Genomic DNA, 22739 nt, shown 5'->3' on the forward strand with positions numbered 1-22739 from the left:
TGTCAATAATAAGATGAAGAATGTGTAACGTTTTGTGCAATTTTTTTTATTAACAAGCATTTTTTTAAAGAAATTATTGATCCAAAACCAACACAAAAACCAATCGGCCAATAATTTGTTTAGATCTGGATCACAAGAATATGTCCTGATCTTGTTAAGTTTTTGTGATTTTAGATTTATCACCACAACATATTTACAATTTTGCAGATATTTTGGTCAGTGTTAAATCATATTCCAATGTCCTGATCCTGTAAAAGTTTGTTCATTTTTAGACTTACTTTTATCAAGCTAAAATTCTTTTACAAAAACAAATGACCTAAGATAGAACCTAAAAATAATTAATGGATATTTTGGTTAGTTCTCAATATCACAGGCAGATGTCCTGATCGTGTCAAATTTGTATGTATTTTATACATATAATACCGTACACTTTTTTATACCAGTAAGCTTTTAATTTTATTAATTTAAAATTGACCTAAACTAAACACAATAAAGAATCATGAATTTTTGGTTGGTTAACAGTACTATGAAAAGAATATAAATGCGTATAAGAAATATAATTAAGTTGTAGGACCACGCTGAGAAATAATGTAATTACTTTGACAGGAGGATTGGGCAAATACTCTTTCATAGAACTGTTAAAAGAAGCATACAAGTATCTTTTCTATTTTTAGTCAGGCAGATAATTTCAACACCTCTACACACTTTCACCGCTTGTCAGCAGTAAAATCCAGCTTAACTTGTCAAATCCTTAATACAGTCCATTGAAACACAATTTTTGGATTTCATATGGGCAAAGAATAAGCAATAAATAACAATAAGTATAAATTAATACAACAATATAAAAAAATTACACATGTGAAACAAAATCAATGTTTCATTTCAATTCATTTATTTGCACTACAGTTTTCATTGATAGAATATCCATAAAGGAAGTCTCACATCTTGCTGTTACGATCCAATATAGAAGTTGGCAGTGGTACCCAATATCTTCATTTCAACATCAAAATAAATAATTTTGTAATTTTTTAAGCAGATTCAAAAGTAACTTAAAACAGATTAAGTAAAACTTTTTAATTAATTACTAAAAAAAAAAAAAAAATAATAAAATAACAAAACAAGAGATCTTCTATTGCGCATATTAATATAAAAAAGTATTTCATTTTTATCTGCCATGGCAATTTTTTTTCAGGAAATATTTAAACTTATTGATGAAAAATCTTTAATCAATCAGATCCTATTCTGAGTAAAACTGAAAAATGTCCTGAGGGCTTATCAAGGTTGGATACCTGTTACTTGGAAGAGGAAATTGACGTTTCCTCTGGTGAGGTTATTCATTTTATATAATCATCTCTACAGAGGTAATCATTATTCTCAATACTCGCTACTTTCATTATTCGCTAAATTGTGGAAGTAGGCACTTAATACAGCATTAATCCAAACTAAAATACTAAGAGGTATAAACTCAGCGTATCCTACATGTGGTATGAGAGATGTTACCTGTGAACCGAACTGGGGACTTTATTTTCTATCTGGTGGTAACACATAGTAGCTGTAGGGCCTAGCAGATAAAGCTGATATACCTATTTTTTTCTAAAATACAAATATAGATAGCATAATTTAAACTCTAATTGGATTATGTAACTGTAACGACACAAAATCTGATAATTTTAACACATAATAAATAATTAAATCTATAATGTTTTACAGGTAATCAGTTAGGAGATGCATTAAGTATTTAGGATTAAATATGACTGGCATTCACCATTTGCTATTTCACAAACTGGCAATATTATTAATTGCCTTCATTAGATGATTACACAGTAAATTTTTTGTAAGTTAAAATGAAAATCTCTTAAGTGCTGGATCACACAGATTTAGTATACAACATCCCCTCAAACATTCTTTGTTCTTTACAGAATCATTACTGCTTCATATAAATTTTTGTGTGGCCTATAATAATATTCTTATTACAATAATATGGTAATATGCATGTACTATATAAAATACAGACATTTCTCTTCAAAAATGTAAAAGAGATTAACATCAGAAGGTTTGTCAACTAAAGTTCCTTTAATCTATTAGTTGTCTGTTAGTGTCATCTGTAGGTACCCTGACATAAGACATACTGTAAATCCTGGTGTCAAGCTGAACTTCACTTTAAAGGGCAACTAAAGGATTATAGAGAAATTTAATATTTAAACCCAGTTTAGATTAGAAGAAAAATAGACTGATAATTCATAGAATCCATTCTAATTTGTTTTTACAACTTATTAGTCCAGCCACATATATGTAAAATATATATTATTACTTGTACTTACTGCTTATATCAGAATAGTGGCAACAAAAAAATCAAACTATCACGGTATAAATCCTAAAGTACAGTCATTAATCATATCAAGCTTTATAAACTGACAGTACTCTTAAGACTCATTAAATTTCACATTTATCTATCCTTTGAATAAATATTTGTTTTATAGTAGTAAATGGCTAACGTATGTAAAACAGATAAGTACAAATAGATTTAAATGTTTGTCACAATGTAGTCACGCCAGTAATTCTAAGTGGTGCACTTATTATACCTCAGGTGCTTCGTACGTCTCATAATAAAGGCCGGAAGATACAATGTTAAATAAGAAATTAATGTTACCCTTCCTGAAAGAAACAATGGTTGAGGCCTTTACATAGCAGAAGAAAATAGTGACATTCCTATATATGTTAATTATACTGAGTTTTACTCATACAATAAATAAATTGTTGATGAAGTTGTGTTTTGCTTTTTATAAAACGTAGAAACAAGACAAAACAAAAATACTTTTTGAATGAACAATTCTAATTTTACCGTTACATTCACAAAAAAATAAAACTTTTCTAAATAAATATCTAAACGTACAGTCCAATACATAATTAATTTAATAGTAATATGTTTCAATTATTATATTAACTTATCAAATAAATACCATCACTAAACTAAATAATGATAATAATTTTATAGCTTTACTTTCTATTATCTTCAACTATACTTTTAGATATGAAATAACTTCTTAATAATTCTTTAAATAACACTTCTCAATAATTAAATAAAATTATACTAAATATTATCACAATAAACATATATGATAAAAATAATACAAATTTTTTTCTTGAAAGAAAAAGTATTTTATTGAAGTATATGAAATAACAAACAAAATTATGTGAAAACATTTTTCTCCGTTTTTAAAGAATGGCATTTTAAAATCCAACATTTCAATTGCAATTATAAATTGATGTGTAATCATTTTTTGGAAGATATAAAATGAGAGTAGAAACACAATAGTTCATTTACATTAAGTCAGAAAAACTGTTATTTTTAATTTTTTAATTAATTATATTGAATAATATTTAAATAAAATTTTAATGAAGGGAATAAAAAATTTCCAGAAGGAAAACAGAACCATGTAGAAAAAAACTACTATACATCTTTAACATATCAATTTTATACAAAATTTATATTATTTTTATTTTCCTAAGGTGTACTTTGCAATCTGATCAAATAGTGAACAATAAGCAACCCCCTTCCTAAGGCCAATAAGATGAGGAAAACATGCAAATGTGGTGTAGTCTTGAACAGACTCAGGCCGCCATTCCTGACACGTATGGTTAATTGAATCCCAACCACCAAAGTACATTGGTACCTAATATTCAAATCTGTATAAAGGCAACTAACCTTTACTAGGATTTGAATGTCAGAATCTTCGACTTTGAAAATCAGCTGTTTGACAACCGATTTGCAACAATCATAGTAAAATACAAAATTTATATGAATGAAAAAAGAAAATTATAATATTTTCTTTTGAAAAGTCAAAGTTTAATTAAATTTGATTCTAAAACTGTAACAAATATATAATTTATTTTTGTTAGTTACAAACTCAAATTGTAGTAAGTTGTAAGTGGTGACAAGAATCAAGACATTCATTGGCTTGATTCATGATGTGAAGAATAATATGTATTTTACATACACGATATAAAAATGCAGTCAGGTCATTCTTTGGCACATATAAATCTTAACATGGATTTTGTAGACAGACTGTTGGTAAACTGAACATTTTAATACAACTTTTAATATTTATGTATGAATCACATTAAAAAAAAAAATTAATTCTTAAATAAAATATCCACTTCTATTACATAAGACAGTATTAGATTTCAATATAGAACAAAAACTTATTATGGTTTCATTACCATTTTCAATAAATGGCCTTAACTATTTAATAATTTTCCTGCCAGTTCGCTTAAGTTATATGAATTTCTTTTACAAAAAAATTAAATAAAACTAAATTTTCTGGATACTGTTTATAATACTTTCAAAATCATTACATTATTATGCTTTATTTATTTATTATTTTCATATACTGGCTGTTTAAAACGCAACCCAAGCAAAATACTTTTTGGAGAAGTTAATACAACAATTTCAAATGAAGAGGTTGGCAGCACTACGTATTGTTTTATAATCAGCTGATATAATTTTTTATTTCTTTCTTGTGAACGGTTAGCTAGTTTTGGTTTTATCAGAGTTTTATTAAGAAGAAATGGTTTTGAACATGAAAGAAAGGATACAGTTTCCAGGTAAAAATATACAACATAAATCTTTAATTCATTGATAAAAAAATACAGGGGGACTGATTCTGTTTGCAATGACAGATATAGCTGGAAACGTTCAGTACTTAATGATGAAACATTGGAAGATAACATTGGGTAAGCTTTTTAAACTCACCTAACAGATCATTATGAAAACTTTTGCAACGAAAAGAAATGTCTCTGTATAGTACATTTAAAGCTACCTGGCTATTTAAAGCAAATTCATGTACCACAAGAATTACATCTGGTTGATTACGCTGCTAGACTCCACAAGTGTCAATAGTTTAATCAGTTTGCTTGGGAGGGCATTAAAGGGTTAGATAATGTATTTTTTGTTTCATTTGAGTGGTTACATTAATAATAAGAACTCCAACAATCTTCACATCATCCATTCACAACATCTACACCCAAGAAAATTTGTGTGTGGTGTGCAATGTCCAGGTGAAAAATAATTGGCCATATATTCTTTGAAACCACACTTAATGCAGACCTCTACCAAGAAATTGTAATGCAGTTTATTGCAAATTTAAAATTAAATGAGAGATTCGTGGTTTCAACAAGATGGCTCTTATATGTCACATGTAAGAGCAACAATGGACCTTTTGAGAAATTTCTTTGGTGAAAGAGTGGCTCTCGACTGGCTTATGACAGCTAGGTCACCCGATCTTTCTCTGCAGATTCTTTTCTCTGTGGATATCTAAAAAGTTGTGTATTCAAAAATAATCCACACACCATTTAAGAGCTGAAAGCCAACATAACTCAAGAATTACGAGAAATTGGAAGAAGTACTTTGTGAAAGGTTCCGCAGAATATGAAAAAGAGTGTAATTAATTAATACAAAATGTGGACATTTTCAACATTTGTGATAAAAAAATTTGATCTCAATATTATTTTGCACAAATAATTGCAATATTTAACATTAATCACATTAAATATAGCATATTACTTTTTTTTAAATTGGGTTGAGTTTTAAAACAAACAACCGGTATTTTCCATTAATACAATTTTTAATAACTTTTTTTATTTATTAATTATTTATAAAGTAATGCTGTTCTGATATGCATTTCTCACAGATAATTCTAAATGTTATTAGGGCAGTTCCTTGTGTTTTTATTAAATAACATACTTACCTACTGAACAATAAATTATTATTCTGTATCAATTAGAATAAAATATTTATTTATATCGTTAAGTCATAAAAAAAATTAAACAATTTAAAGACAAAACTTCCAATTTTATAAGTTAAATCGATATTGCCGTAATAGAAAAAGTGAGGAGGTCAAGGCTGTTCTTAACGAGACAACTCCTGACTTACTTTTAAACAATTAAACATACTACATTTAAAGCGCATAAATAAATGCAGTACGAGGAAATTTATTTATATACGTTTTGCAGAAGACTTTTTTTTTCTTAAGATATGTAAGCGTTTCGATACTTGAAGAAGAAGAACTGGAAATTAATTATCTTTAATAAGGGAATTAGAAACATACATTCGAAAAAACCAGTTTATACGACCAGTTGGTCAGCCATATCTAGTTAAATACAATTAAGAACAAAGGTTAATATATTGACGTTAAAATCTACGTTCGTATTTGCATATTTTCTGTTGTTTTTCCCATGATTTTATATGAAACGAGGTATTGCGGTGTATTGGGTATAAAACGCGTGATCAAAAAAAGAAGAAAAAGAAGTGTTGAATATTGACCAGCAAGCCCGTGCCATAGTACATTTAAAAAAAAATTTTTATTATAAACCCGACGAGCACATAGCTATTGTGGAGTTCCACCCCTCTTTTCTAAGTTAGGAGAATATATTATAATATTACCAGATGTTAGATCTGTCGCCTATATAAACTTTCACGTTTAAATCTTTCACGGCATATTTTTTCTCTAACTGTTAAAAACCAATTCGTCATGCCAACCGATGTATAAAAATGATAACCGTAAAATCTACGTTTAAAAAAGGAGAGAAACAGTTAAAAAAAGTAAAATAACAGAACACCGTTGATTAATATTAAATATTATACATTATTCGTTCAATAAAAGAATTTAAAAATCTATCATCCCCCAATGTTCGCTCAAAAATAAATCATTAAATTATACGAAAAGGAAACAGGAAGGAATAAAAGTTAACGTACAAAGTTCCTGTCAAGTTGTACTTTGAAAATCGTAAAGTTAAACATTTTAACAACAAAAATAATGACTAGAAGAATTAAAATAACACGGTATTTCCGAGTTGGTTATTAATAGGTTTATTTACGACCGTATTTCTTTTAAATAAATCTTATAAGTTGAAGAGTAAACTCGTTGAAATCAAAACAACATGGTTTCATACGCGGATTGGTTAAAATCCATAATTTAATATCTACAACGAAAAGTTTATTTAAAATTTAATTGGTTTGCAGCATTTTATCATAGTCACGGGTTTTTTATTCTACAGTAAAATGATGGAAAATAAAAATTGGAAAATATATTTCTAATCTGTTGTATTTTATCATTCCAGTTTACTTTAGAAGGTCTTCGTCCAATTAATTGAAAATAAATTGGGTTTTACAAAAAAAAACATGAGTACCGGAGAAGCCATTTTAGCATTCGAATTAATTTTACAAGGTAGGCTTAAAAAAAAAAATTAATTGTATTTGTAGATCTGTTGGAAGGATTTTACAATACTGAAAGAAATAAAATATTTGTAATTTTAAAAAAAGTCGGACTTAAATAAAGGAAGAGAAGAGTTGTCAATAATTCGTTCAAGAATCAGGAAACAATTGCAAGATGGAGAAAAGCAAATTGTATTTCAAAATATCGTTTGACCCCGTTGGTTTTCGATTTATATAGAAGATTCGATACAGAAACTGGAAAAATCTGAGAGCCCAACTATACAAGGAGAAAAACCAAAAATTTTAAGATTATCTGTTGACATTGTTTTTTTTGACGGAAACCAAAAATGGGATTGAAGAAATACAGTACGGTAAAAATTTATTTTTAGGAGAAATTCAGTTTGAAAATAAGTAAAAATAAAATAAAGGTAACGAAATGTTGATAAAAAGGATTATAATAACGTGTAGAATAGGTAAATATAATTCACCGCAAGTGAGAGAACTTTTGTGCAATTAATTACAAAGGAAGGGTGAAGGAAGTAGTGCAGTTTGGCAAAAGAAAGATGCCAAACCTATCATGCAAAAAAAGTTTGCTACAAAAAAAAAAATTTAAGAATTAGCAAGAAATTCTTAAAATTTTTACTTATGTATATAAAGTAAAAATGTATATATATATATATATATATATATATATATATATATATATATATATATATACTAGTATCCCGTTGCGGCTTCACCCGCACAATATGATTACTTGCGTTTCCCGTCGCGGTCAGGGAATATTTAGTCAGTCAGGATTCTACCCCGTGGACCACTCTGTGTACATTAAACTTATGCTTGTAAGAATAATAGTGACAAATAAAAATTAAAGTCTGTTCAATTTATCAAAACTATCAGTTTATTGTAATTTCATCTTTCGTCAGCGAAACCCACCGAGTTGGTCTTTTTCTTTCTTTTCCTGTTTAGCCTCCGGGAATTATCGTTCAGGTATTACTTCAGAGGATGAATGAGGATGATATGTATGAGTGTAAATGAAGTGTAGTCTTGTAGTCTCAGTTCGACCATTCCTGAGATGTGTGGTTAATTGAAACCCAACGACCAAAGAACACCGGTGTCCACGATCTAGTATTCAAATTTGTATAAAAGTGCCTTAACTAGGACTTGAATGTCACCGGGTTGATCCAGTGGTGAACAACTCGACATCGCAAATCAGCTGATTTCGAAGTCGAGAGTTCTAAGGTTCAAATTCTAGAAAAGGCAGTTAATTTTATACGGATTTGAATACTAGATTGTTGTTCTTTGGTGATCGGGTTTCAATTAACCATATATCTCAGGAACGGTCGACCTGAGACTGTACTTCATTTACATTTATACATATCATCCTCTGAAATAATACCTTACGGTGGTTCCGGAGGCTAAACAGAAAAATAATAAGAGTTTGGTCAGTATAGGACTCACTAATTGGTTTTTAGATTACCCGTCGCAACTTCGCTCGCGAAATACATAATCAGAAGAAATACAACATAAATTACCATCATAATGTTACCAATTCTACTAAAGATTGATTTAATAGCGGCAGCATAACACGACAGAATTGTAAAAAAAAATTATATTTTTTTAATCCTTGAAATAATAAATTTCGAAAAACTCGAAAATGATTTTTAATGAAGGATATTTGCAAGCCAAAATCGAATGAATGTCGTTTAGTGTAGTTCGGGAAATTTGCAATCATTGTTCGACTTTTTTTTTACCTTTCTTTAGCCCTTACAAGAAACAATTTCAAAAAATCTAGTAATTGATTTTAAGATATTCACATGAGATTAACGAACTAAATATCAAGTTATATCTTCATTGTTACGGAAAAATTAAAAAAAAAAAAAAAGTAAAATTTAACCCCACTTTAACCCTTTAAACTCGGAATTAAAAAAAATCTAGAAATTGATTTTAGATATTAACATGAAGATTACATATATCAAATATTAAAATTGATATCTTCATTTGTTACAGAGATTAAAAAAATCTGATGTGGACACCACATGACTTCCTTGAACGCCTATTAAATTAAATATACACAGTTTTTGCTGTACTTCATTTATACTTATTTCATTTAAAAGTGAGATACAATCCTCCAATTCTTTAATAAAGAATTTGTTTTCAATTTTTTGTTGTTATAATTTAATTATTGTTTATTGTAAAATTGTTTTACAATCAGAGGTTAATAATTATTAATAAATCAATATACTTAGATTAAAAAAAAAAGAAAAGGAAATGAAGTCGGATTCGAACCGATGTGTCTTCCTCTTGCAAGTTCCAAATATTTAATTAATTAAAGTTTTATTCGGCTATAACTCTGGAACCAATGAAACTAAGTACCACTTATGATATATGGTTGAAAAGCTCTCAATAAGGGCTTATTGCTGCAGTTAATAAAGAAGTCCAAAACCCAAATATTTGGATTTTGAGCTTTTTTGGACACTTTTAATCCAGTCGACTGCGATCAAAAGGGAAGGTGCACAAGTAGATGTTACGACAATCCTAAATCCAAAATTTCAACATTCTACGGCTAAGCATTTTTGAGTTATACGAGATACATACGTACATACATACATATATACGCACTTAGAGCCGTTACGCCGAAACTAGTCAAAATGGATATTTCCGTTGAAATTTGAAAACCCAAATTTTTTTGCCATCACAACACTTCCTACTTCGTACAAGGAAGTAAAAAAATAAATTTCATTGTTACTCTATTTTATCCTTTTAAACTCGGTATTTCAAAAACTCCTTTCTTAGTGCGTACTTAAATCATAAGAAGAACGTATATAAAAATGTTCATCAATTTATCTTCAGTAGTTTTTGCTGGGCTTGATAAACCGGTCAGTCAGGACAAACTGCTTTAAATGTACACATGTAGAAGGTTAAGCGTACTTTATGTAGTAAAACATGGACAATCGCAATGAAATGAATGGAGGACTTTGAAATCTGGTGTTAAAGGAAGATGTTAAAAATTAGGTAAGATGATAAAATTCGAACTAAAGAAGTCTTAAAATGAATAGGAGGGAAGAATCATAAGTGGCAGAATCTTCTAAAGAGTCGAACTAGTATGGTGGTGTATTGCGATACCAAGGTTCAGTTAATTTAGCGATTTTATCTTCTAACAAAAATTAGGAACAAAACTTGAAGAAAATAAGAATTTATTAAATTACATTTTATATAAATATTATTTATATTAAATAAAGATTAAAATCTTCCGTAAGAATAATCTTTATTAATATACTGCGACGGCTTTCTTACAACATTAGTTAAGAACTGATACCTGGAGAAACGCTGAATTATTCAGCTACTGACGTTTTCCGACCTCCGAGCACTAGCTAGGTATGCGAAGAATGCGAGCAAAATACTGTGCGAGGGGAGAGCGATATAATTTTAATCGTGTTTAAAAACATGACGTTACTGTAGAATCGGTCGGCACCACCTCTTACATTCCTGGACCTGCTTATAAAGAAGGTTGAACTGGAGTAGACTGGTAGAATATTAAGAGAATCAGAACTGTTTTTAAGGGATATTTATTGCAATCACCCCTCTCAGTTGTCTAAACCGTTTTTATAACATTAGCAAGTCTTAAAAATAACGAGCCATTTTCATGTTTTTTCGTTCTTATTAAAAAAAAATTAATTTAAAAAAATGTTGAAACTGTCAGATGAAATTTTTTTTTATAAATGATGCGCGAATGGAAAATAGTTACTTACAAATCGAGAATGGTAGTAGATGCGTAATCTGTATTGTTATATTTTAGATCAAACAGAATTTCCCATTAAACGAGTTCAATTTGAAAATAATATACATCCCTAAACAAAAAAAAAACAAAAAAAAACCTATTTTAATAAGATGACAAATAAAGCTTAAACAACTACTATTTACAAAACATAAAATGCAAATTTCAGGGGCAGAAATCACTGTTTACCTTATCCAAAAATCAGTGTTATAGTAAACACATTATTTTGATTTCAACATAAAATTGCATCAATTATTACTCCTTAATAGGTCATGAATCTTCAAGTTTAACAATACAAGTAATTTACAGACTTAAAACAAAATAGAATCTTGCGCAGTTGCGCAAGAAGACCGACTTCGTTTCTGATGCCCTCACTATTTCGCACTCAGAAACTCACTAATTTTCAGAATACAGTGCACTCAATCTCTATATAACTAGATTATACTCTATATAGATTATAGAGTACTCTATAGATTATGCTTCCACTTATAGATTATATCTCTATATAACTAGATAGAGGATCCTTATGGCGTAATGTACAATTAAATGTTCAATACTGAAGCATACTCCAGCGCCCCAAATGAGTGGCTGGGAACTAAATAAAACCATTGTACGCTTGCGCGAATATATTTACGATTGTAGGAATGTTTATTTTACACAAGTCAGATAACCAGAATAACGGTTAATTTCGCAATTAAAGCACAAATTTACGGGTAGTTGTAGAAAATTTATATAAAGATCAAATATATATATATATATATAGTTTCACAAAGTTCTGTCAAACTAAATTATTTTTGCGAAAATGAAAAATATAAAACTAAAAAAAGAAATTTTTTTGTATTTTTCTCGGAAATTTTGAGTTTATGTTAAAAAGTACCTCTACAAAAGTTGTACATTTTGCATGAACTACAACTTTTGTATTGGAATTTTTTTTTTCAATCCCCATCCACCAAATTACCTCTCCACCACCCCGTGCTCACGCATTTATTATCTTTTTCTACGTTTATTATAAGCCCCTTTACCATTTCCAGTTATAAAAAGTCCAGGTAACAATTTTTTTCTCACGCGTAATTTGGACTAATGCCATATAGAGATCAGTGTTCAAAATACAAAATCAGAACACTTCTACTGCATCGGTTTAAAAGTAATTTTATCCCTACTCTTACACTCACATCTGCGCATGCGCCGTTTCATTTTGTTTAGTTCTAGCCACTCATTTGGTGGAGCTAGTTTGTGCTTCAAATTTTACCAATTCCAGTATATGGGATCCTCTATCCAGTTATAAAGAGATCATTGAATGCACTACATACGTTCGATTAACGAGTAGACCTTACACACAAGCATCAAGTTTCAACTCGCTCACCACTATGACTCATACATAAGCGCATATAAAAAATACACCAATACAAAATCAACATAACCTCAAATCGAGGTTATGTTGTTATTCTGTTATGTTCTTAAACTGAGGGTAACTCAAGAACGACTCAAACAATCTTCATCAAATTTTCACATGCACAACTTCAGATAAACTACTTTTTATTTTTCTGTTTAACCTTTGGAACTATCGTAAGGGGTATTACTTCATAGAATGACATGTATGAATGTAAATGAAATGTAGTTTTGTACAATCTCAGGTCGACCGTTCCTGAGATGTGTGGTTAATTGAAAACCAACCAACAAAGAACACCGATCCACGATCTAGTATTCAAATTCGTATAAAAGTAACTGCCTTTACTAGGATTTCAACCTTAGAACTCTCGACTTCGAAATTAGCTGATCTGCGATGACAAATTCATCACAAGACTAAGTGGGTGGATTTCAGATACACTACTATAGCATATATATATTTCAATAAAATTGATCTGGTAATTTTGAAGACTTTCTAGCAACAAAATTTTATACATAGGCATATATATATATATATATATACAAAACAGAAACACAAAACATTCAAATTCAAATAAATCACTACGCAAATAACAGTGCAACTTTATTTTAATGCAAAGCTTTATCAGTTGCACTTGATGAAGCCTAGTATTAAAGGCAAAAAATTGTTTTGTATTTTGTTTATTTTAAGTAATAATATCATAATATTGGAAAATGATTGTTTTTTTAATATGGAATATTTGTGATCTAAATATTTTATCTGCGTATTTATATTCATTTGTGTTCCTGTTATTTTAACATCCAACTGAGAAGTTATCATTTGTTATTACACACACACACACACACACACACACACACACACACATATATATACATATATATATATATATATATATATATAAACATTAGTACATGAAAATGGTATTTTATACTTCTAATACCTCAAAACGTAAAGAAAATTCAATTTCACCCCCTAATCCCACCGTGCGACATAAGTAAATACTGTGCTTCGAAAAGTCGATAAAAAAATATAATCGAGTTTAGATTGCTTAATAAAACTAATGTATTCAAATAATTTTCAATTAAAAAATATTATAAAAGTACAATAAAGAAGAATTCAGTATAAAAAAAAAAAATAATCGATTTTTTATTACTTTTTTTTATTTAGTAGCAGTAGAAAGGAACAGATGATGACGATATAAAGAAAAGGATGCTGATAAAACTAACTAAAAGAAGGTGAAAATTGGAAATTCTTATTTACTACAGCCATAAAAGCCGAAGATAACACCAGATTGCTTCGTCCATGCGATTTTTTATATAATCTACTAACGTCATAGATACAGGTCGTTTGCATGTAAACCTGCACGGAAAAAAGTCAATAATTGAATAAAAAGAGAGTGCAATTCGTTTTTTGATTCAACAAATCTTAGTGAAAATCTATCTTTCTCGTTAACAGCATCGAATAGATATAAATGAACTTAGGAAATTAATGGACTTTTTATTGCAATAAATTAAAAATTATGATTTATGGAAAGCGGATTATTTTGTTAATCACTTTCTCACGTATACGTAAACGTATATAAAAAAAAAATATATGGACAACATTAATAAATAAAATTATGTTCTTGAATTATGACAAAAACTGTAAAGAAATACGTAGTTCGTTTTTTTTTTAGTACATAATAAAACCAAGGATATATATATATTAGTACACTTTTGAAAGATTAAAGATTTCCTTCGAAAAAAGCAATGGTTCACAAACTATAAAGAAAATAAAATCAAAATAAACTAAAATCAAGAAATCTAAAGAGTTACAAAATTTAAATAGCTCGGTGAAACAATAACCCCTAACGTTTTAGAAAAAGAAGCGATGAGTGAGAGAGTCAAGAAAATGAATCTCATCTTTATGTTAACAAGAAATAACTACAATAAAAAATCACTATCTTATAACACTTAACTAAAACACTGCAACACAATCATTTTACCGGAAGCCCTATATGCAGCCGAATGCCTCCAAAAATTTTCAGTAAAGAATTTTTCAAAGTGGAAAAAAGAATCCTGAGAAACGTTTATAGCAAAAACAAAATTTAAAGAAACATAGATAAAATCTACAACACAATGAAAAAAAGAAGGTTATAATTTTACGGCTACTTGTGTCTACAAAGACTTACAAAACAAATCTTTGATGGGTTTAATGCAACAAAAACTAAACTGTCAAGGTTCTCGGAAGTCAATAAGACATTAAAAAATTAAGCATAATCGAAAACACAGTACAAGACCGAAATTAATTTAGAAAATTTATAAAAGTGGTAGACTGCTCGAGAAAAGCCAAAACACCAGGCATAAAATGGACTGAAGAAAGAAAACAATAACAAAGTAGCAAAATGAGGGAATACTGTAAGAACAAAAAGAATCATGTTTGACTTTATGTGTGCGTGGTCCGTAGAGGCACTAATCGAAAAAAACGATTTTTTTTTTAATTGAAGAGCAATATCTATCCACAAATCTTTTTTTTTTTTTTTGTTATAAATTATGTTAAAATAATTTACCAATTTTACAGGAGGAAATGAGGAATCTTAAGGAACATCACGGGCATAAATTTACGCATGCTCTCTCCGGCTGATGTATGCAGCATCAGATATCGCCTTGGGAGGTCCCAGACTTCACCAACTATATTATGCTATTCATCCACTGACATTTTCAACAGCCAATCATAAATAACGGAGGGGGCTGTGGCGACCGGAACGTCACTAGACGGGTGTCTTCCCCTACGGGGTTGGGATGCCAATCATAAATTCCGGACGAGGCCTACAACGAAGGCAATAAGCTGAGTTATTAAATCACTGATGCAAATGTCTACTGAGGCATTTACATCGGTGGCATCACAACGAGGGCTGACTTATTACTATGAGATGCAAAAAGTTAGAGGGCGAAAGAGGACTCCCGTTAAATCCCAACAGAGCAAGAAACGGGGAGGGTGGTGTGGCGACCGGAACGTCACTAGTTTTTCCCTACAGGGTTGGGATGCCAATCTTAAATATGGAGTTGCGAGCGATTAGCTGGGTTTCCCCCAATCAGCATATTACTCAATTTCTTTCAGGACATGATACTTTTAGGGATAATTTGGCTAGGTTTAGGTTGGTTGACTCCGGCTTGTGTCCAGACTGTAGGGTCGATGACACGGTGGATCATATCCTGTATGTCTGTCGCCGGTACGACGCTGAGCGTACCAGAGTTGTTAGGAAACTTGAGAGAGTAAATTCCTTCTTTGATCTGCGAGTCAACTGGAGGACTCGCAGAGATGGACAATTATTGCTGGTTTCCTTCGATTCCTCGCCCTGCGCAGGACGGTCGAGGGGATCTAGTAGAGTAGGAACCCGGGTGGCTAGGGTCTGCCTGGACAGTTTGACTGGCCGAAGGTAGGCGCTTTGGCAGCGAGCCACATTTAGTTAGACAAGAGGTGATTATAATTGTAAAAGCTGTCGGTGGAACGGCGACTGCACTGCCGATGGGCATGGGATATCATGCAGCCGTGAGGTGTAGCGGCATCTCGGCGATGGTTTTTGAGGTGGATGTCACGCGGGACTCTACGATGGAGCCGAGTGGGAGTAAGAGGTCTGTTCGCCTCTCCCTAGTAGACCAGACCGGAGTCCATAATTTAAGTCTGGGGTTTGAACTAAAGTTGAGTTCACCAGGAGAACTAGGACTAAATTTCGTTGTTGCGATCAACATCTTTGGTGGTATGTTGTGTTAATTGCCTCGAATTACGAAACATTCACGAAATTGGCTCACAATAAGTAGAACTAGGCGCGGGGTTCGCGCTTCCGCTAGCTGGGTTAGTTAGTTCAGAGGGATACGATGTAGGACATTCAAGATGTCCGGACCAGGCTTACAGCGAAGGCAAAAGATGAGTTAATAAATCACCGATGCAAATGTCTACCGAGGCATTTACATCGGTGGCATCCAACGGGTGGGTGTTTTCCCCTACGGGGTTGGGATGCCAATCATAAATTCAATATGCCTGCCTGACGGACGCGGGAATCAACCTTCGCATTTCAAGCGGGCTCGTCGCCGGAATTAGCGGATTTTTATCGGAGGCGGACCTGTTTTGAGTTGATCAGTTGTTATGAGCACAGCCAAGTCTTTTTTACAAGCTTTGTATAGTCATCCGATTCCGACCGATCACCGCACAAAGAAAAGCGACTCAGTAGACGAACAACAGATCACGGAACCTGACGTAGCCTGAGGTATGACTCATGCGGCTTAGGTTTTAGATATAGGTAATCTTTTTAATTGCACTAAACGATAAAAGCCATTCTTTTTTCATCAGGTCAATCTTAGTCGACAAAATGTGAAAGTGTAGATATTATCACCATCTAAATGACGACTAACAGCCACCCTTGTCTGACAAGACACTCCGATCAATTTTGAAATAAGTGTCTACAACTCCCATTGTTATAAAAAGGATTTCGGGTTGACTAACCCTAAATGAAGATCACTTCAATATCAGTAAAAGTATAACGAGAAAAGCAATCTAAATTTAAAAAATAATTTTTAGGCTGAAGAAAAACAAATACTTATAACATTTGTAGATCTTGGAATGTAGAATAGAATAACATTTCCAAGGTACAACTAGAATATAGAAAAATAAAGTTTTATTCGAAAATGTCTTATACCTATTCACCGGAAAAAATCCGAGAAAAGGCAAACTACAATACAGTAACGTATGAAAGCAGGATTTAACTTTCTAATTTATACGGAAATAGCCTATAAATTAAAATCATCAGTAAAATTAAAATATAAATTTGACAGCAGAGTAACAACCCAACAACAAAAATATTATGTTAAGAATCGTCATTATATTATTAACTTAGCTGAAACAAGGAAGGATTTAAGGAAAAAAGAATAATATGGATTCTTGATTGAGAAAAAAGCAAAATTTAAACGTAAACAAGAGCAAAAAAAAAAAAAATATGTATATAATAAGTTAAACATTACAGTATGATAAAACATCACAAGTTGCAGAATTTTTTATTTACGCAGTAAAATTATGATGGATAAATGAACTGAACAAGATCCACGAGGAGAAAAATCTGATCGTATCAAAAAGATTCCGAAAATATAAGAAATGGAGTGTTTTCTGAGAAGCCACAACAACAAAGGTGAAACTATAAATGGAATGTTATAAAGAATGTAAGAAATTAGGTAGGTTGATACGGTACGAAATGAGAAGATTTAAAGGCAATCTAAAGAGATTTGAAACAGAATCTTTAAAGAAAAAATTAAAGGTTACTGAAATATAAAGACATGAACATATTCGATATTAGAGAATTTCGTTATAGAACGAAGATAAAGAGGATAAAAACAGTAAAGGCACATGGAAACTCCTACTGTGCACGAAACAAATAATTTAGTATGTAAGAGGTATACTGATAAAGAGATTTTCAATCTTGTAACAGAAAGGGATGCACACATTTAAACGAGAGATGAAACAAAAAAAAGAAACGAAAAATTAGCATCTGTTTTACATTAAACAAAAAAACCTGATTGATAAAAACAGATTTTCATAAAGTTTTTTTGGTTAATTAATTATCTTGTATAATTGAGAACAAATTATTTACCACCTCGTAAACGTTGGCACACATCAAAATCGAAAAAGCTTATAGCGTAAATGATTTAGTCGAATCGGAAGTGAATAACAGAATCAGAGAGATATAAAAATTAAATACAATCATTATTGTAAAAAATTAAATTAATAATTTATATATATATATAGGGTCATTCACGGGAACCGGGTGTTTTTGAAGTGGGTTGTACTCGGGCGTTCGTGGTGGTAGGGGTACGTGGCTGGTGTCTGACGTTCATTTGTTCATAGCATTTACATTTTAGTCGTTGAGATGGAGCCGTGGACGCTAGACCAACGCCTGTACGCGTATGACAGTTTTGTGCGAAATGACGAATCCGCAACTGCTGTTCAGCGAGATTTCCGCCGTCAGTTTAATATCCATCGTGATGCAAGTGTCCCTTCTCGTAACACAATATTGCGATGGGTAAACAACCTTCGAAAAAGCGGTTCAATATTGAAGAAAAAACCACCGGGTCCCCGACGAAATGCTTCGGAGAACATCGAACGAGTGAGTGATTCGAAGTCCGAAATTTTCTTGATACTTCGATTTCCAGGTCGGCGGATTGGTACTGAAGATCCAATTACATGGCCCTCTAACTACCCAGATTTGATCCCGCAAAATGTTTTCTTGTGAGATTTCATTAAATATCGGGTTTATGTACCGTCTTTGCCTGCTGATCTTATTGAGCTAAGACTTCGAATTAACGCCGCAGCTGTAGAGGTAACGCCCGACTTGCTGGCTACAGTCTGGAATGAAATCGACTTCAGGTGGGATGTATGTAATATTACAAATGGAAGCCATATCGAACCAAAGTGAATGTTGTGTGACAAACGTGATGAGTTTTTCTATGAAATAAGACCTTTACCCGATCTATAGGTTATCTAGATACATTTTTATATGCTTTTAAAGTTGTGAAGTACTTCTTGAATCATCCGGTATATAAATAAATATATATACACCACTATAACTTCTCGTAACTTATTTTTAAATTTGCAAAAAACTATTAGAATAACAAAATATATATGCATATTAAGGCAATGATAAAATTCGGTCAACCAATTTGATTTTAATGAACTTCAACAGATAAACGGTTCGGACCGATAGAATGTCGAGAATTAATCTACTATTTTAATGTTTCGTTACACTCAAAATTCTACCATAAGACGGTATAAAAATTAAATAAAAATAATCACAGTTTAATAAAGTTGTAAATAAAATGCAATCAGGAAAAGAACGAAATAAAAGATTACTTGTGCATTTTTTTCAGTTTTAAACTAATACGACTAGTTAATTTTTAGTGCTACAACTAATCTAAATTCTCCATTCCCTTTTATTATCACATAGTTTTGGATACAATACGTTAACTCGTTTCCAGTAAACTTCCAATTATAGTTCTACAAGTTACAAAACTTTTCAATTCCGCTTGGAAAATTTCAATTCACTTATTAAATCCTCACAAAACACACTAACTCAATTCTTTTCCGGCGCCATGAACATATCCGCTAGATTCTGTTTCACAAAAAATCCGAAGCATTTACCAAAGTGCTGTGTAAAAGTAAAACATTGTTACCACTAAACTAGCAGTTATTTATTTTATTGTTATACCAGAGCTTTGAAGTTCTAATATAAGAAACGTTTACATTAATTATAATTTGCCTTTTTTAATTCATTATTATTAGTTATTTAGTCGTTTAAACGACAAGATTCAATAAATTTATATAGGAAGAGTATACCAAATTAGATGGTTTCATTTACCTGTTGATGATCAATAAATCGAAGTCAAGCTTAAATTTTAACGTCAATAATTCACGGATTACAAAGATCATCGTTTATTGTATTCTAATTAACAAAAAATCCTAGTCTGGAAAATATAGTAAATAAAACAGTTAGTATATAACGATATTAATAAAAAAAGAAGCAGTTAATCTCTGTTTAAAGGAAGAAAATACTTCGCGGAGAGTAGCAAAATCGAAGAACTAAGTTTGTGTTACAATATTTAACTAATGTGTGTTATTATAGAATAACCTTATAACATAAGCAGCATAGAAAATCCCGTAAATTTTAATGTAAATCTAACTGTTGAAAAAGTTATTTATGTTCCCAGCTCGAAAAGGATATTGAGAGACTGACAATTGAAAATGTTTATGTAATTACAATTTATTAGTTAAAGAACATAAAAAAAATAAGACAAATCAATAATAACAATGACAATAATAATAAATGTCAATAATAGTAAACAGAGATTCCATACAAAACAAAATTTAGTGTGATCGTCAGGGTTTATTTACAGGTTGTTAAATATTGAAAATCAGAATTCACTCCCACTGACAAAAGACAATAGTATGACCGCTAGCCTAAACACTTTTAACAACTAGTCTTGTATTAACCACACTGCAGTAGATAAGACAAGTATAAAGTTCTTTTACTGCAAATATCTTTGCAACCATTGCGGTTCCAAATAAAACTACCCCAACAATTTACGAATGAAATTTAGAACATTATCTCTTTCACTTATAGTCTAACAGTAACTTACCGATTCATTTCTTCTTTTCATGTACTATCCACACTGGAATTGTGACGTCACATTAATCGCGTGGTACGCACTAGAAATTCACTCATTCACTGATCTTCCCGCAGAATACTCTTGCTTTAAACTCGCAAATAACTCCTCGCTTAGAACTCTCTTGCAGAACTCATCGTAGCACTCTCTTGCAGACTCTCCTTGCCGAACTGACAGTCAACTGGTCTCCTCCCGGAGTATTTATACTCCTACCTTCTTCACCTGCAGGACCAAACCCCAATTGAGCGTGAGAACGACCTCTGTTTAGGTGTGTCAATGGGCAGTACTACAAAGGACGATTGTTAAACGGACCTGCTACTTTTACTAGAAGGTTTTTTTTAGCCTCTTTAAGGATTCCTCCCATTATTATACTTTCTACTTAATTGGTAGGAATCCGTTACTCAGGGTCGTTAAACCGGTCTTCTTACAATAATTAAAAAAAAAAAAATTATTTTTCGTTTATCCAAAATAACAATTTAACCAGCCATCACAAAAGAGCAAAATTGTCTAAGTATATTCTTGATGTAGCACGAAAGAATGACAGTATTAATTAAGTATGGCTTTTTACTTATGCTTAAGACGTTTTACAACATTATTTTTTCTCTCTCTTTCCCATTAAATATTGGGTACCAATCCTAATACTCTAATCCATAAATTGGTCTCATGATATTCTTAAGGGATCTAAACCTTTTCTTCCGATAGGTTTACAGTTTTATAAACTGGTAAGGAATTCTTCCTGGTACAATCCTTTCCGTGTGAGTGTCCGTGATACATTTTTAGTTTGTCATCTACATTGTACATATTAAGAACTTTACGAATATCAATAAAAAAGAACACGGTAATTGCTTCTAAATGTCAAAATTTCACTTCTTAACCCGATAAAACGACTATTGTAAAGATATCTTCCGGTAATTTATTCTTCAAAGTTCCTTTAAAACCCATTCATTTGATTAAACATAAAAAATCTTTAGCTTCCTTCGGAAAATAAGAATTACAGCAGCTCAGAAACTAAAAATGTATTAAACTTTAGACTTTTTTTATGTTTCATTCCTTGAAAGGTAATCAATTGCCTTAATTTTCTCTACAAAATGTTGTAACTATATTTAAAAATAAAACTAAAAACCATTTGTATCTTTTATATCCTAAATAATCATGAGGTCAGAAATAAAAACCTTGCAATCGGCTGGTAGTAAGTAGTTATAAATGAATATTGTGCAGAAAATATAGTAAAATATGGGTGCAGTAAAAAACTTCTGTAAAATAACGGTTCAAATATGAAAATCCAGAGTGAGAGAAAGAGAAAGAAAGAGAGAGAGAGAGAGAAAGAGACAGACAGACAGACAGAGGGAAGAGATGTGATGGATGATGTTGCAAACATCGATATTAAATGACATATATTGAATGACGCAATTACTTGGTGTTACGTATGTCATCATCCAGTATTGGATTACGCCGTAGAAAATTTTGCTTACTAAAGTAAATTAGTTAAACAAATTAATAATGAAAAAAGTAAAACTTACAGAACTGTTTGATACATCACTTAATACAGCGTATCTTAAAAGTTCCATTCCCGCCTAGTATCATTAGTTCCTCACTTTCTCACCAGGTAGCACATGCGAATAAGTAATTACATCAGTCTTCACGGAGTCGAATATCGGTGCGGAGCGTGCTCAGTGTTTATAGTTTCATGAATTCAAATCGATTACTACACTTCGGAGCTAATTCATGACTAAATATCGCAAACAACCACCTCAAAGATAGTCTGTTATTGCATGGTACAATCGTTTCTTGAAACAGGTTGTGTATCGCACAGAACACCAGGTCAGGATAGACTTTCAGTTTCTAAAGCGGCAGACATACATTCGTAGTCCAGGTAAATCAACGGGACAGGCCAGCTTAGAATTGAATATTCCTAAGTTACAGTATGGAAGGTACTGCGTAATCGATTGTCATTTAAACCCTACAAATTACTACTGACACAAGCTTTGAATGAATGTGATAGATAAAGAAAAGCGAATTGAGTTATGTGTAAACATGTTAAACAAAAGTGAGTCTTAAAAAAAGTGCTCAATGACGAAGCAACTTTCCATACCAGCGGTAATGTGAATCGACATAATGTTCGGATACGGGTTTTTTTAAACCCTAAGATAATTTTTTTTTTCTATACCGTAAACT

The 22739-nt window shown here is 31.3% G+C and overlaps 1 protein-coding gene across 9 annotated transcripts in view; it reads right to left on the reverse strand.

Annotated features, from left to right (window-relative positions):
* Nucleotides 1-22739, reverse strand: part of tty (tweety) — a 356795-nt gene that overhangs the window by 81228 nt on the left and 252828 nt on the right. The window contains exon 1 of one of the 9 annotated variants that reach the window (XM_075375813.1): nucleotides 20538-20629. The exons of the other annotated variants lie outside the window; for them this stretch is intronic. The gene's annotated coding sequence lies outside the window, so the exon portion shown is untranslated. Of the gene's footprint in view, nucleotides 1-20537; nucleotides 20630-22739 lie in introns of those variants that run through there. 9 annotated transcript variants of the gene reach the window in all.

This window comes from Lycorma delicatula, chromosome 9 (genome assembly GCF_047948215.1).
Source record: "Lycorma delicatula isolate Av1 chromosome 9, ASM4794821v1, whole genome shotgun sequence".
NCBI classification, from domain to species: domain Eukaryota; kingdom Metazoa; phylum Arthropoda; class Insecta; order Hemiptera; family Fulgoridae; genus Lycorma; species Lycorma delicatula.